We start from the raw sequence: 12,995 nt of genomic DNA, 5'->3' as shown, positions 1-12,995 counted from the left end.
CAGAATCCTTTCATAAGAATTGGAGAAAAGCATTTCTCTTATAGCAGCATTATGAAGTTCAGAAACTTGACTTCTACTTTTGGAGAATTTGATAATTTAGATGGGAAAATAGAATTAATTGTAGGTTTGAACTATTACTGTTCTTGACAACTGAGATGAATTTTGCAGGAGAATTGCTCATCAAATATTGATTGAGCAACTGATACAGATGGATACAGAACTTTCAAAATGTATCCAGGATTCCTTTCCTGTCATTGCACTAAAACCACTTCAGAGATGTAATTATGGGAAGCCAGATGTGGGGGTACACTCCTGTAATCCCAGCTCTCAGGAGGCGAAGACAGGAGGATCATTGTAAATTCCAGACCAGCCTGGGCTACCAAGTGAGCTCAAGCCCAGCCTGAACTGCATAGTAAAACCTTGTCTCAAAAAGATCAAAATAAATAAATAATTCATGAGGGCAAATAAGCAAAACAAAGTTGATCTCCATATTAATCTGGTTTTGTTTCTGAGACCAGCAGTATAAAATTGGGAGAAACTACAAATAAAGAACAAAGATCTGGCTGAATATATCAAAAAGAAACTGGAGTTCTGATACAGCAACAAATGTCTTTTGCACTGTGCATGCCCAGCAGATGATTCTGGACAACTTAGAAGATGCTATAACCTAGGGATGAGATCTTAGAAGCCTTCCAAAGCTATGAAAATAGGAGTTAAGCCAAGCTTGAAAGAGGATACCTGGTAAATAGCCTAGCCTTTTGGTTGAGACTACACAGAAAAATCAAATAAAATGTGCCAGCATAAAAAAAGCTTTAAAATAAGATAATCTGCTGATATTTTACATTTTAAGACTGCAAAAATAAAATTAGTAGAGGATAAGCCAAGTCCAGACCTGCAGTGTGTTGTCAGTAGTATACAGCATGTGATAAAACATTACCAGCATGCCAATAATAATTGTCAGTAATCAGTTCACATTGTGGAGTCCTGAAGTCTCTGAGGGAGCATCTGCAATTACACAACCTCAACTTGGAACCAAATTCAACTTGTACAATTGCTTAAAGGTTGGTGATAAAAGAGGTTATTTGCACCAGTTCACTAAGAGTATAGCCTTTGAAAATTGCTCCTCTGACACAGGTCATTTCTCCCATCAAAGTTTCTAGACAGCTTCTAAATTAAGAAATCATTTTAACGCAGAAAAGAAAGCTAAAGGAAATACAAAGCCACCAAGTTATGTTCTCTGGAACAAGGTTCAAAGAAAAAACTTCATGGTCACAAAATGAAAAATGTTTTAATAAATGAGTTATAGTGACCCAGGTTTTAGAGCCTGAATTTCAGCTTTCAAAACTGTCATTAACCCAAAGAGGTAGAAAATGTAATAACCTAAATTCATTATAACTCAAAGGATGTAAGCAAGTTATTTTCTCAAATGATAACTCTTTCATGATGTTTTTCCTTTTTCTTCTGTTATGTTCATTTACTTTTCAAATGAGAAAAGGCATGAAGAAGCATTGGAAAGGAGAGATATTTATTTCTACAAAGAAAGTGAAAAATTAACATTTTTCCTAGTAAAAAGAAATAAATCCTTTAGGACAAATTAAGTGAAAATGGATACTAGTAAATAACATTTCCCTAAGTAAATTTTCTATTTCTATATAACTAATGCTCCATTGTTAAGTTTTGGTATTATAAACGTCTATAGAATGCATCTCTATAAATTTGGCATAAATTCAAAGTTAGACTCTTCAGTCTACTAACTACCACCTACAGTTGTTAATAACCTCCCTAAACTTTTATTTTCTCACATGTAAATGAGGTAATCAACCCCAGTTACTCCCAAGGGATCAAGGATTAAACAATATAATAACAGAGAATGATTTGTCTTCAATGGAAAAAATACTCAACACATGCAATTAAAGAGGAGAGAAGTATTTGGCTCATATTTTAGAAGACTTATCTCTGTCTTCTGTGCTGGAACAGTCTGACAAGGAGTAAGTGCTCACATAATAGGGATCAGGAATCAGAGAGCAAAGAGAGGAACCCCGAAGGGAAAGACTCAGCCTTGTAGTTCATGACCAGCCAACCAACCAGCTCTGCAAACCAGACCTAGCCACCCATGTCTGGGAACTACTGTCACCAGCAGAAGAAGACACACATGGCTGTGGCACCCTATGATTTAATCCCTCAAGAGGCCTTGGGGAATGGTCTTGATCTAAACTATAGCATGATCTATGCATAAGAAAGTGATAAATACAGCAAAGGACAATTTATTTCTATAATACTTTGTAAACTTGCACAATTATATTTAAGTATTTATTATGCTATATCATGCATGGGTCACATTTTTTTATTTCTATTTTAATTAGAATATTTTTGTGTTGCATAATCGTTACATTCATGGTAGAAAATTGGTAGCTGTGAATAACACATTTCAATTCTTTTTTGTCTTTCCCTCCACCCTTTTGTATTTTTCAAGACTCATTTATTTATCTTGCAAGACATTATAAAGATAACTGACATACATACAGATTAAAAATCAGAAAGTGGAAACAGAAGATATAAAATATGTAAACAAAATGTAATAGGTCAAAGCGTACTTCTATACTTTTTTTTTTTTTTTTTTTTTTTTTTTTTTTTTTTAACCAGGGACCAAACTTAGGACCTTGGGAGGCAGGCGCTTATCTGCGGAGCTAAATCCTTTTACACTTTTAGATACATTACGTTGTCTGTACTGCTTGATTACAAACACTTTTCCTCATCTCTCTTTTTCCTATTATGTGATATATATATATACATATTTCTTTGTGAACAGAAATGTTTGGCAAGTTTTTAGTTTTGTTTGTGAACTCTGCATTAACCGATAAACATGATCATGGCTTTTATTCCTGCACATACATGAATGTGGCAATGTTTTCCAGAACTAAGTTTGTGAACCAAAGTACCACTGTAAGAGAAACAATGAAATATTTAAACTTGTGTGTCCGATTAGTTCATTTAACATTATCTAGGTGCTTATTTTTTCTATAAATGTTTCAAATTTATCATTCTTTATGGAAGAACAGTACTTCATTGTGTATATACCACATTTTCTTTATCCAACCATCTATTGATGGACATATAGACGGTTCCCAAGGTTCAGCTACTATGAATTGTGCTGTTGTAAACATAGGTATGCATACTTCACTGTGATATGACATCTCCAACTGTTTAGGGAAGATACATTGGAGGGGAATAGCTGGATCAGATAGAATTACTTTTTTGAAGAATTTCCATACCACTTTCCTTACTGGCTGTATCATTTTATAGTCCGAGCAGCAAGAGACAAGTTCCTTTCTCCCTATAGCCTTACCAACATTTGGTATGGGTTGATTTCTTCGGAGTAGCCATACTTTCTGTAGTGACATGGGGTCTCTATGTTTTATTACTTTGCATTTCCCAAATGACTAGTGATGTTGAACTTTTTTCATGTATTTATTGGCTGTTTCTATGTCTTTATCTGAGCAAAGTGTCTTCACTTGAGATACCCATTTTTAATTGGGTTTTTCAATTAGAGGGATCTATTTTTTTCACTTGTTTCTATATTCAAGATATTAGACCTGTGTCTGACAAGTAGCTAGCAACAATTTTTCTCATTCAGTACGCTGCATCTTAATTCCATTGGTTATTTTTTTGCTGTCTAGAAGCTTTTTAACTTCATACATTATTTCCTGTGCAACTGAGGTTTTGTTCAGAAAGTTTTTGGCTAAGCCTATGTCTTCAATAGTTTTTTTTTTTTTTTTTTTTTTTAATATTGTCCACCTGCAGGTTGTGTTTCAGTTGTAATGCTTAGGTTTTTTATTCATTTTTTAATTTAGTTCAGTACATGGTAAGAGATACGGGTCTATATTCAACATTTGGCATATAGACAGCCATTTTTTCCTCACAATTTATTAAAGAGGGTATCTTTTCCCTAGAGCATTACCTTAAATTATGATGTAGAGCTGTTATTTTATTGTTCAGTGCTTTATTGTCTAATGAAGTAAAATTTTAGCAGATGTTTTACTTTGTATAAGATATATTCCAATGAATACTTTTTAAAGAGTTTATGACACTCAGAATTCATTACTTTTGAAAGAAAATGGAAGTACTTTGATACTTGTGCCTTTCTTATTCACTGAAGCTTTGCCAGGACTTAGAACAGTTGCATCTCAAGAAATGTTTGTTCATGAAAGTAAAAAAAAAAAAAAATTAATAACTTCTGACAAAGGTAATGTCTTATTTTTACTGATAGATTATTTAGAAACTATAAATAATACAAATATTGAAATATCTAATGCCATGCTGTAGAGAAATAAATAGAAAAGGAGACAATGTTTTCTGATACTACATTTATGACACTAAATTGTTTTCCATTTGTGAATACAACAGTCTCATAGATAACAACATTCCAGTTCAAAGAAGTAAAAATAAAACATGTCCGATAATCACACAAGTATAACACAGAGAACCTGGTTTATCAACTAGATGTGTTCATTTCTAAACAGATTTATTTCTTTCCTCCATAGCAGCCAAAAAATAACTGGAAAAGTTTCGTGTCAAATTTTTTTGCTTAATTAACCTGACTGGCATGCAAACCATCAGGGATTAGTAGAGCACATTTTAGAGTGTCTCTGTGTGGGTCATAGAAGCACTGTCCTCTGTATTGCTGGCCCCCTTGATCTTCCTCTCAGACTCCTTAAACTATGCATTTTAGCATTACCATGGCCTTCTGCCACTATGTGACTGCTTTGGAGCCAGATAAGTATGGACTGAGCTTCCTGACACCATGAGCCTAACTAAACCTTTTTCCTTAAAATGTGAATGTTGGACATTGTGTTCTAGCAACAGGAAAACTGACCAATAGAAAAATCAATAGAGGAGTTGATTTTTAAATTTTACTTTAAAGAGAATAAAACAAAATTTCAAAACAAGATAATAGGAGAGTAACGATGGTTAATACATCATGTATTGTCATCTTTAAATAAGTGTAAGATACTGACATTTAATTGTCTAAACAATACAAGCACAAATCTTTTCAATGAACTAGGAGAAATTCACAGTGTACTTAACTAGATAGATAAATAGTTTGTTTTCTTTTTTTATTTTTTTCCATTTCCCCTATCTTTTGAACAGTTTCTTCCTATTTTACCGTATATGTTTGATTTCATTTACTCTTTCAACTTCTCATTCTAGGAAGAATATACAGTGTTTACACATGTAAACTTGATTTTTTTATTTCACATGTGAGTATGATCTTGAGTTGCATCCATTTGCCTGTGAAATTCCTTAACATTCTTATCATTGAGTAGTACTCCATTGTTTAAAATGATCTCATCTTTTTTGTCTATTGTTCAGTTAATGGATATTTAGGGTTTTTTTGCAAGAGCTAGCTATTGAAATTGTGTTGTTATACAAATATGTACACATTTATCACTGTGATATGTTTTTATTCCTTTGGAAAAATACCTAGAAGGGAAATAGCTGGATGTATTAGGACTTCTAATCTGGTTTTTTGAGGATTCTCTACACTGATTCCCACAGTGGTTTTACCAGTCTACACTCCCAACAATGAAATGTTCTTTTTCCCCACAGCTCCTCTAACATTTGTTGGGAGTTGATATTTTTCTGAAGATTTCATTCTACAAATGTGACTCTTAACAGTTTTTGAATCTCAATCATGCAGCTGTTAGTTTCACAGGCTAAATTTCAACACAGTTTTCAATTTTCCCTTTTATTTATCTTGTAAAGCTTAATAGTAGATAAATACAATTATAGGGAATGAAATTGCTAGAATAAGTTGTTTCCAAATCTGGCTGTTATAAGTTGTGCTGCTATAAACATGGGTGCACATATATCACTGTGGTATGATATTTTCAGTTCTTTGGGGAATACGCCCAGAGGTGGAATAGCTGGGTCAAATGGGACTTCCAATTCCTGCTTTTTGAGGAACCTCCAGACTGACCTCCACAGAAGCTGCACCAAATATTGTAAACCCAAATATCAAGGTCAGTCATCCAAGTATTGTAATCTTCTTTGTAGTTTTCCTCTCAATCCAAAAAGTTGTATTTGTAATTCCGTTGAGATGTTATTGGAATCCCAGCTGGTCAGTTCCAATCTACCACCACCAACACAACCCATGGCGAGAGTAAAGACACCAAGACATATTCCAAGTTAAGGGCAGCCAAGGGGTCCTAAGTCCAATCTTTGTGAAGATGTGCGGACAAAGGCCCCAATCCTAGGCCTCTCCCAGAATTTATTATCTTGCGAAGAAAGGGGGTGGGGTGTCATTCAGGGATGAGTGATAGTCAGGATGTCAGGGATTACTGAGTAACTTGAGCTGGCTGTCCAGGTGCAAGAATATCGTCTCTGTAATTTTCAGAGATAAAGATATACAGAAGGATCAATTTACATAACCCAGTTAGGATAACAGTGGAATTGTTTTGGGGGGGCTATCGCTTTGGTTTGTGATATGTAAACTCTTGTGCACTGGGGATTCATAGCCTTTTTTTTTTCTTTTTTTGTCTTGTTCCTTTTTATCGGTAATGGGGATCGAACTCACGACTGCCTGCTTTACAAGGCAGGCGCTTATGCCGCTGAGCTAAATCCCCAGCCCCGAGTCGTAGCCTCTTATATTGAGGGTGTACCCAGTTGACATTCCTGGAGCTGTTTGCTCTAACATCTCACCAGCTCAATCCTGTCTGTGGAGAGCACCATGTGAGGAAACAGGACTATTTAATGGCTACAGATTTTGCATATTAGCACCTCAACTAGCCTTATTTGCAAAACTCATGAGCCAATTGAAGAAAAGGAAATACCCTAGCCAGCCTTTCACGTATCAGTATAAGGAAAGGAGTCTCCATGTAATCAAAGTCACAGCAATTATTTTTGATCCAAAGGGAGTCACTGGAGTTGTCTCTCACATCTGGGATGGCTGCGCATTAGCACTTGGGCTAGCCTTGTTTGCCATGCTCATAGTTAATTGAAGAGAAGGAAATACCCTAGCCACCCTTTTACATATCAGTATAAGGAAATGGGTCTCCAAATATTCAAAGTCACAGTAATTGTTTTGGATTCAAAAGGAGACACTGGAGTTGTCTCCCATAAGTCTGCACTCCTACCAACAGTGCATAAGAGTTCCTTTTCCCCCACAGTCTCTCCAGCATTTGTTGTTGGTAGTTTTCTTGATCCTGGAGTGAGATGGAATCTCATTTGGTTTTAATTTGAATTTTCTAATAACCAATTATGCTGAACATTTTTTCCAAATATTTATTTCCTTTTGTATGTCTTTATCTGAGAACTGTGTATTCATCTCAGATGCCCATTTTTTGATTGGTTCTTTGATTTTCAGGATCTGATTTTTTTAAATCTTTATGTATTCTAGACAGATGCCAAGGAATTGATAAAAGAAATGTGGTATTTTTATACAGTGGAGTACTACTCAGCTATAAATAATGACCAGATTGAGATATTTATAAATAAATGTACACAATTTGAGACCATACTCAAGTGAAATAAATCAAACTTACATGTGTAAATGACATAATGTCTCCCTAGTGTAAGAAATAGTAAAAGTACATAAGATACAAAATCCTCAACAAATACAGTGAAAGGATAAGAATCTGCTCAAAAGGAAAAAAAATAGTATCGCAGGGAAAAGGAGGAAAAAGAAAAAGAAAGGGAAAAATAACTGAAATTGTATAATCACACTTAGGATAGCTAAGATGACTGTGCTACAAATTTCGTAAGTTCTAAAACAGCTAACATCCATAGGATTGGAACAATTTTGCGTGTTAGTGTCTGGTGATCTGAGGAACTCTTGAAGGACATTATGTAAAATAACAACCCTAGTTATGCTCCTACCACCTTGTAACATCACTGTTTTGGGCTCTGTGCTGTTGTTATTTATTTGTCTTCTTTGTTTCATGTTTTCTAGTAATTTGCTTTGTTTTGGTTTGTTTTTCCTTCTAATACAGAAAGCATAGGTAAGCATGTAGAGGCTTGTACATGCATAGAACTTCTCCTAAACAGTTTATGAGAATCAATTATATTATGTGTGATGAAATGAACAGCTACATTGAAGAAAAAGAGACATTATGGTACCCATTGAAGATACCATATCATCATGCTGTGAAATCTAGTAATGCTATTATTCTTTGTTCAGAATAATTTTAGCCTTTGTATTGTTTAATTTCAACATACATGAAGGTATGGACAGATAATACAAATGAGAAAAAGAGACATTACAGCAATCAATGTTAATTTTCTTATTGCCTAGTTTTGAAGGCCTATAATGCCTTCATCATTCTGTTCTGATTAGTTTAGTACTATTTTGTTTTGTATGAATTCATTGTGTGTAAAAAGTTGGATAACTATTTGGAAGAAAACCAAAGACATTACAGTAGCCATGCGAGATATCCTATTATCTTGCTTTGAAATCTGTGTCATTTACATTATTTTCTTCTGATCTAATTTGTTCTGTTTTGTTCTGTTTAGTTTTACCCTCTTTAAAATAAAAAAAGGAATAACTATAATAATATACTTGATATGAAAAGAAAATTTTATGAAGTACCCAATTGATAGCACCATATTCATATTATGGGAAAAATTAACAAGGACAGAGTTAAATTTATGTTTCTATTTACAAGTTTCAAGACTGTTCTGTCATGAGGAAAAAAGGAAATGTTTACATAAACACCTTTATGATGCTAGGAATCAACTAAGGCCTCACAGATATTAAGTGAGCACTGTTGCACTACCAGTCATTTCCAGTCATTTCTCATAGTATATTAGTGAAAGAAGTCAGTCCAAGTTCTACTACTTCTATGGCAGTAGTCTAAAAATTAACTGGAGAAAAGAAGAATGTAATCTAGTAATTTAGTAATCTAGTAAGGTGTTATTTCAGTATTGTAAGTGCATCATAAGAGACAGAAGACAGAAAGACAGATGCATCATAAGAGACAGAAGACAGAAAGATGCAGATTCAATAACACATGAGAACCACAATAAACATGTTCCATCCTTCAAGGTCTCTTAAAATCTTTTTGTCAAGGAGATGAATTCCCACTGCTTTCCTAAAAGCTAGTGAAATATTGTCAGGTCCAAGCCACTTGTGTCAATCACTCTTCAGTGGCTATCAAAAAATTACTTATAACTTTTGTCTCTGTAATTGAATTTCATTATTTTGTCAAATGAATAATTACATGAAACCTTAAAGACTCTCAACAGCTATAGTAAACAAATTTAGAGATAAAAGTGATAAAAGAAGTCTTGGGCAATGTCTCCTAGTAGACTCTGTTCCATGTGAATTCAGCCAGATAAAATCCCATCTGTCCAAGTTGATGAGCAGTGCTTTCATATCAATAGGTTTATATAATAACTGTTCTTATGCTCATGACTTATTCAGAGTAAAAATGTTAGCAGAAGAAGAACCTCATGTTAGCAATTAGAAATAGTAAAGAACTGGAAAAGAAGGCCAAGTGTCAAGAGGGCGTATCATGCAGGGATTCCAGACACTTGGGAATCTTGTTCTGCTGTTCTTGGGTGAAACTACACCTTTTGAAGTGTGATGCTTGATTTGAGATTCTTTGAAACGATATCTTTTTTTCTGATGCTACCTGATTTTGGACATTTCTTAGCTTCTATGGACACAGAAGTCCCAGAAGTGATTATATAATGGCATTTAAACTAGGATATGAAAATAATAAGGTATCTAACATGGTACCTTCTAACAAGGTTCAAGACGACCTTTTAAAAGTATTGCTTCCTGTAACACTCACTGAAGGTTGTGCAATTATTCCTGTGGTTTATCCCTGGAAAAATCTACTTGATCATACATTTAAGCATCTTATTAAACTATATAGTGTTTGTAAAAATGGCACAAAGATTCGTGAAGAAAGTGCCACATGGCTATAAATTTCTGTTGGAGAAGATCTAATGGAGAACTAACGTGACAAGCTATGGTCATGGTAACTGAAATTTCCTGGATTTTTTTTTTTTTTGCAAATTTCAGTTTTAAAATTCCATTCTATTTTCCTTCAGGAGTTGGTAGGGCCAGTAATGTTTTTGGGAATATGAAGAGTTTCATATTATTCCTTAATAACTAGTCTAGTTTTAAATGGAGATCTGTACCACTAGTCACATACTTGGGGCTTCCTCAAGTGAGAAGTACAAAATCTAAAAAGTTATTTTTTGCCTCAGAGCAAAGGATTCTAGCCAACCCCAAAACAGACAATTTAAAAAATATATCTAAATCCACCCAAAAGATAAATACATAAAACTCATTTGTTTTTTCAAAGTGAACTAGAAGTTTGGTTTATGTCCATGTCCTACCTTTGCAGTTTTGCAAAGATGTGCTCTTAACAGATGGGTCCTCCGCAGTGGAGTCCTTTATAATGCTATTGGACATCTTCCTATTTCAGGAGCCTGGAGTAAAGTGAGCAGCCATCTGAGAGCCAGTAGAGACATCTGAATGGGGTAAATTTTTTTTTAACCTGGTTTTTGCAAATAGGTCTTTGAGGCTAGAGTTGACTCAAGACCTCATCCAATAGTCAGAGGTCAGTTTTGGCTTTGAGTTTTGGATGGGTGGTCAAATTAGAATTGTGTCATAGAGATTTGTTATAGATTCTCTCATATTGTGCAATATTACGACCTGCTAAACTATTACCCTTAACTTCTTGAGGTTTTTAAAGAATAGCTGTTATCTTTAAGGATATCTGGCCTTCTATGTCTAGTTTAAGGGGTAACCGTCAACAGCACCAGAGTTTCAGCAATCTATGTGGATTTGAACTATGGGTGATTGTTATATTCCAACATGTCTAAGTGTGTTGTGGCAGTATGCTCAGTTTGAGTCTCCTGGTTTGATTCACACCTAAGATCCTCTACTAACTCTTCCAAATCTGAGTTGTCAAAGGAAAGTAAGGAAATCAGCGTCATGCAAAGGAAAAAATCTCATCAGTTTATAATAATTATAATGTTCACCTTCCTCTTGGGGAGAATGAAAAATGTCAGGACACAGTCCAGAGATCTAGTGTAGTGTTTGTTTTTTCATTTGTGTTACATAAACACTTATTCCTGATAGGTTGTTATTTCATTTTTCACTTGAAAGTTGTAAAAAACTATAAATCTTATCTAGGCCATACTGTGAAATGAGAAAATGAATCTAAACAATGTAAAAAGGTTAGAAAATAAGGGTAGATGTAATTAGGAAACTAAAGATGACTTGCAGAGTCACTGTTCAAAAATTATCAATGCATACATTTGAAGTATTTTTTCTTTGGGCTATAAATATTTGCACCAGTCATTTTTAGTTGCACAAATATTTTTGTTCAAGCTAGTTCTCTGCCTTTTACAATACATATTGTATATAAATTTAAAACATTAGTTTTTAATAAGAATTATTTTTAACATGTAATATCCCATCAGGTATACCACATATTTCTAAAATATACCCTCTTTTAAACATTGATCTATAGTTTTTCTACTCAATGTCAGATAACTGACTGTGAAAAGTTGGTTATAGAACTGCTGTCCAATTAACTTACTGGTTAACCTGTGTAAGCAAAAATAACTGCTGTTATAGATAATCAAGAATATGTTTCCTTAAAACACAGCTTTATTTATAAAACAATAAATATTAAAAATTTATTAAAATTTTATTAAAGAAATAATAATAAATAATAAATATTTTGCTGACAAAATAAAATATTTGGACAAGAGAAAATTACCTATAAAATGCAAACTATATGAAATACTATGTGGTAGCCAAACACTGTGCATTCACATTGTGCTGTGTTAAAAACAAAGCAATGGACTTCATGTGATTTTCCATTGGTCAACAAGAGAAAATAGTGCTTTAATCTACACCTTGATCCTCATTTTTATTTTAGGAAGTGCATTTGGACCTTTGTAGAAAAAGATATTGCCAGTATCTCCACTGAATGCAAATTAAGGACCTAGAAGAGTCTCTCTCTTCCCATCATGAAGGAGCCCAGTGGAGCTCTCCTGTCTTCCTGCTCCCCGCACAATTTTCCTGCTTCACACAATAGATATGAACCTGGCCAGCCTTTTGCAAATTTAATCCCATTACAAAGAACTGTGGGCATATTACTACTTACACTTTGCTATTACTGGATAATTTTTCAATAAAGCAAATTCCTAAGCAATTTCAACCTTGTTCTTATTGTCCTAGAAATAAATCTAGATTTTCACAAGCTTTTTTTAAAGTAAAAATATTATGCATATTATTACATTTTTTCTTACTCTTGAGCACCAATGTGAAAGGTCAAACAGCTATATCTGTAAAACAAAATATTATCCACATGCAAATATGTACATGATAATGAAATTTTAAAAATATATTTATTGATATATGTGTAAGGTGTAGTACTGTGTTTTTACATATACCTTGGTATGTATGATATACCTTGATTGATGTATGGGCACAGTTAAATGAAAGACCGGCCTTCTATTCCAAAAATTCTTTGGAATAAAGTATTGTGGTCTATTCAATCCCTAAACAGGAGCAAATATCTGAGGACAAACTATAAGTGTCCAAGCAAAGCAATCCCACATAAAACTTAATTTAGCAAAAGTTCTGTTGCCACATGCAAATATTTCTGAGCAAAGAAAACCTTTTTATAAGATTTAGGAGACATTTCTATTCATACTAAATTGAATTCTTGCCCTATTGAACAAGCTGAACTCTGCAAAACACAATCAATAAAAAAAATGTTCTTTTCTATTTTCCACATCTGTTTTCAAATGTTTCACTGATTCTGCATTTCTTGCTCCTAAATATCTCTTTCAGATCCCGTCTTTACCATCATTTTCAAACATTATGACCATTAAGCAATCAAGTCCAATTAAGCCAAGACTTTAATGTTTTAGCTTGTTTAAATTTTTCCACATCACGCTTCTCCTAGTTATTTTTTGCTTATCCCTCTGATATCAGCTTAATAACTTCTAAGACAGGAAGACTACTT

Source organism: Cavia porcellus, unplaced genomic scaffold, assembly GCF_034190915.1.
Source record: "Cavia porcellus strain 051 isolate PalLab524CR breed Dunkin Hartley unplaced genomic scaffold, mCavPor4.1 scaffold_8, whole genome shotgun sequence".
In the NCBI taxonomy this organism is placed as follows: Eukaryota; Metazoa; Chordata; class Mammalia; order Rodentia; family Caviidae; genus Cavia; species Cavia porcellus.
Note: the sequence above shows the minus strand (reverse complement) of the source record.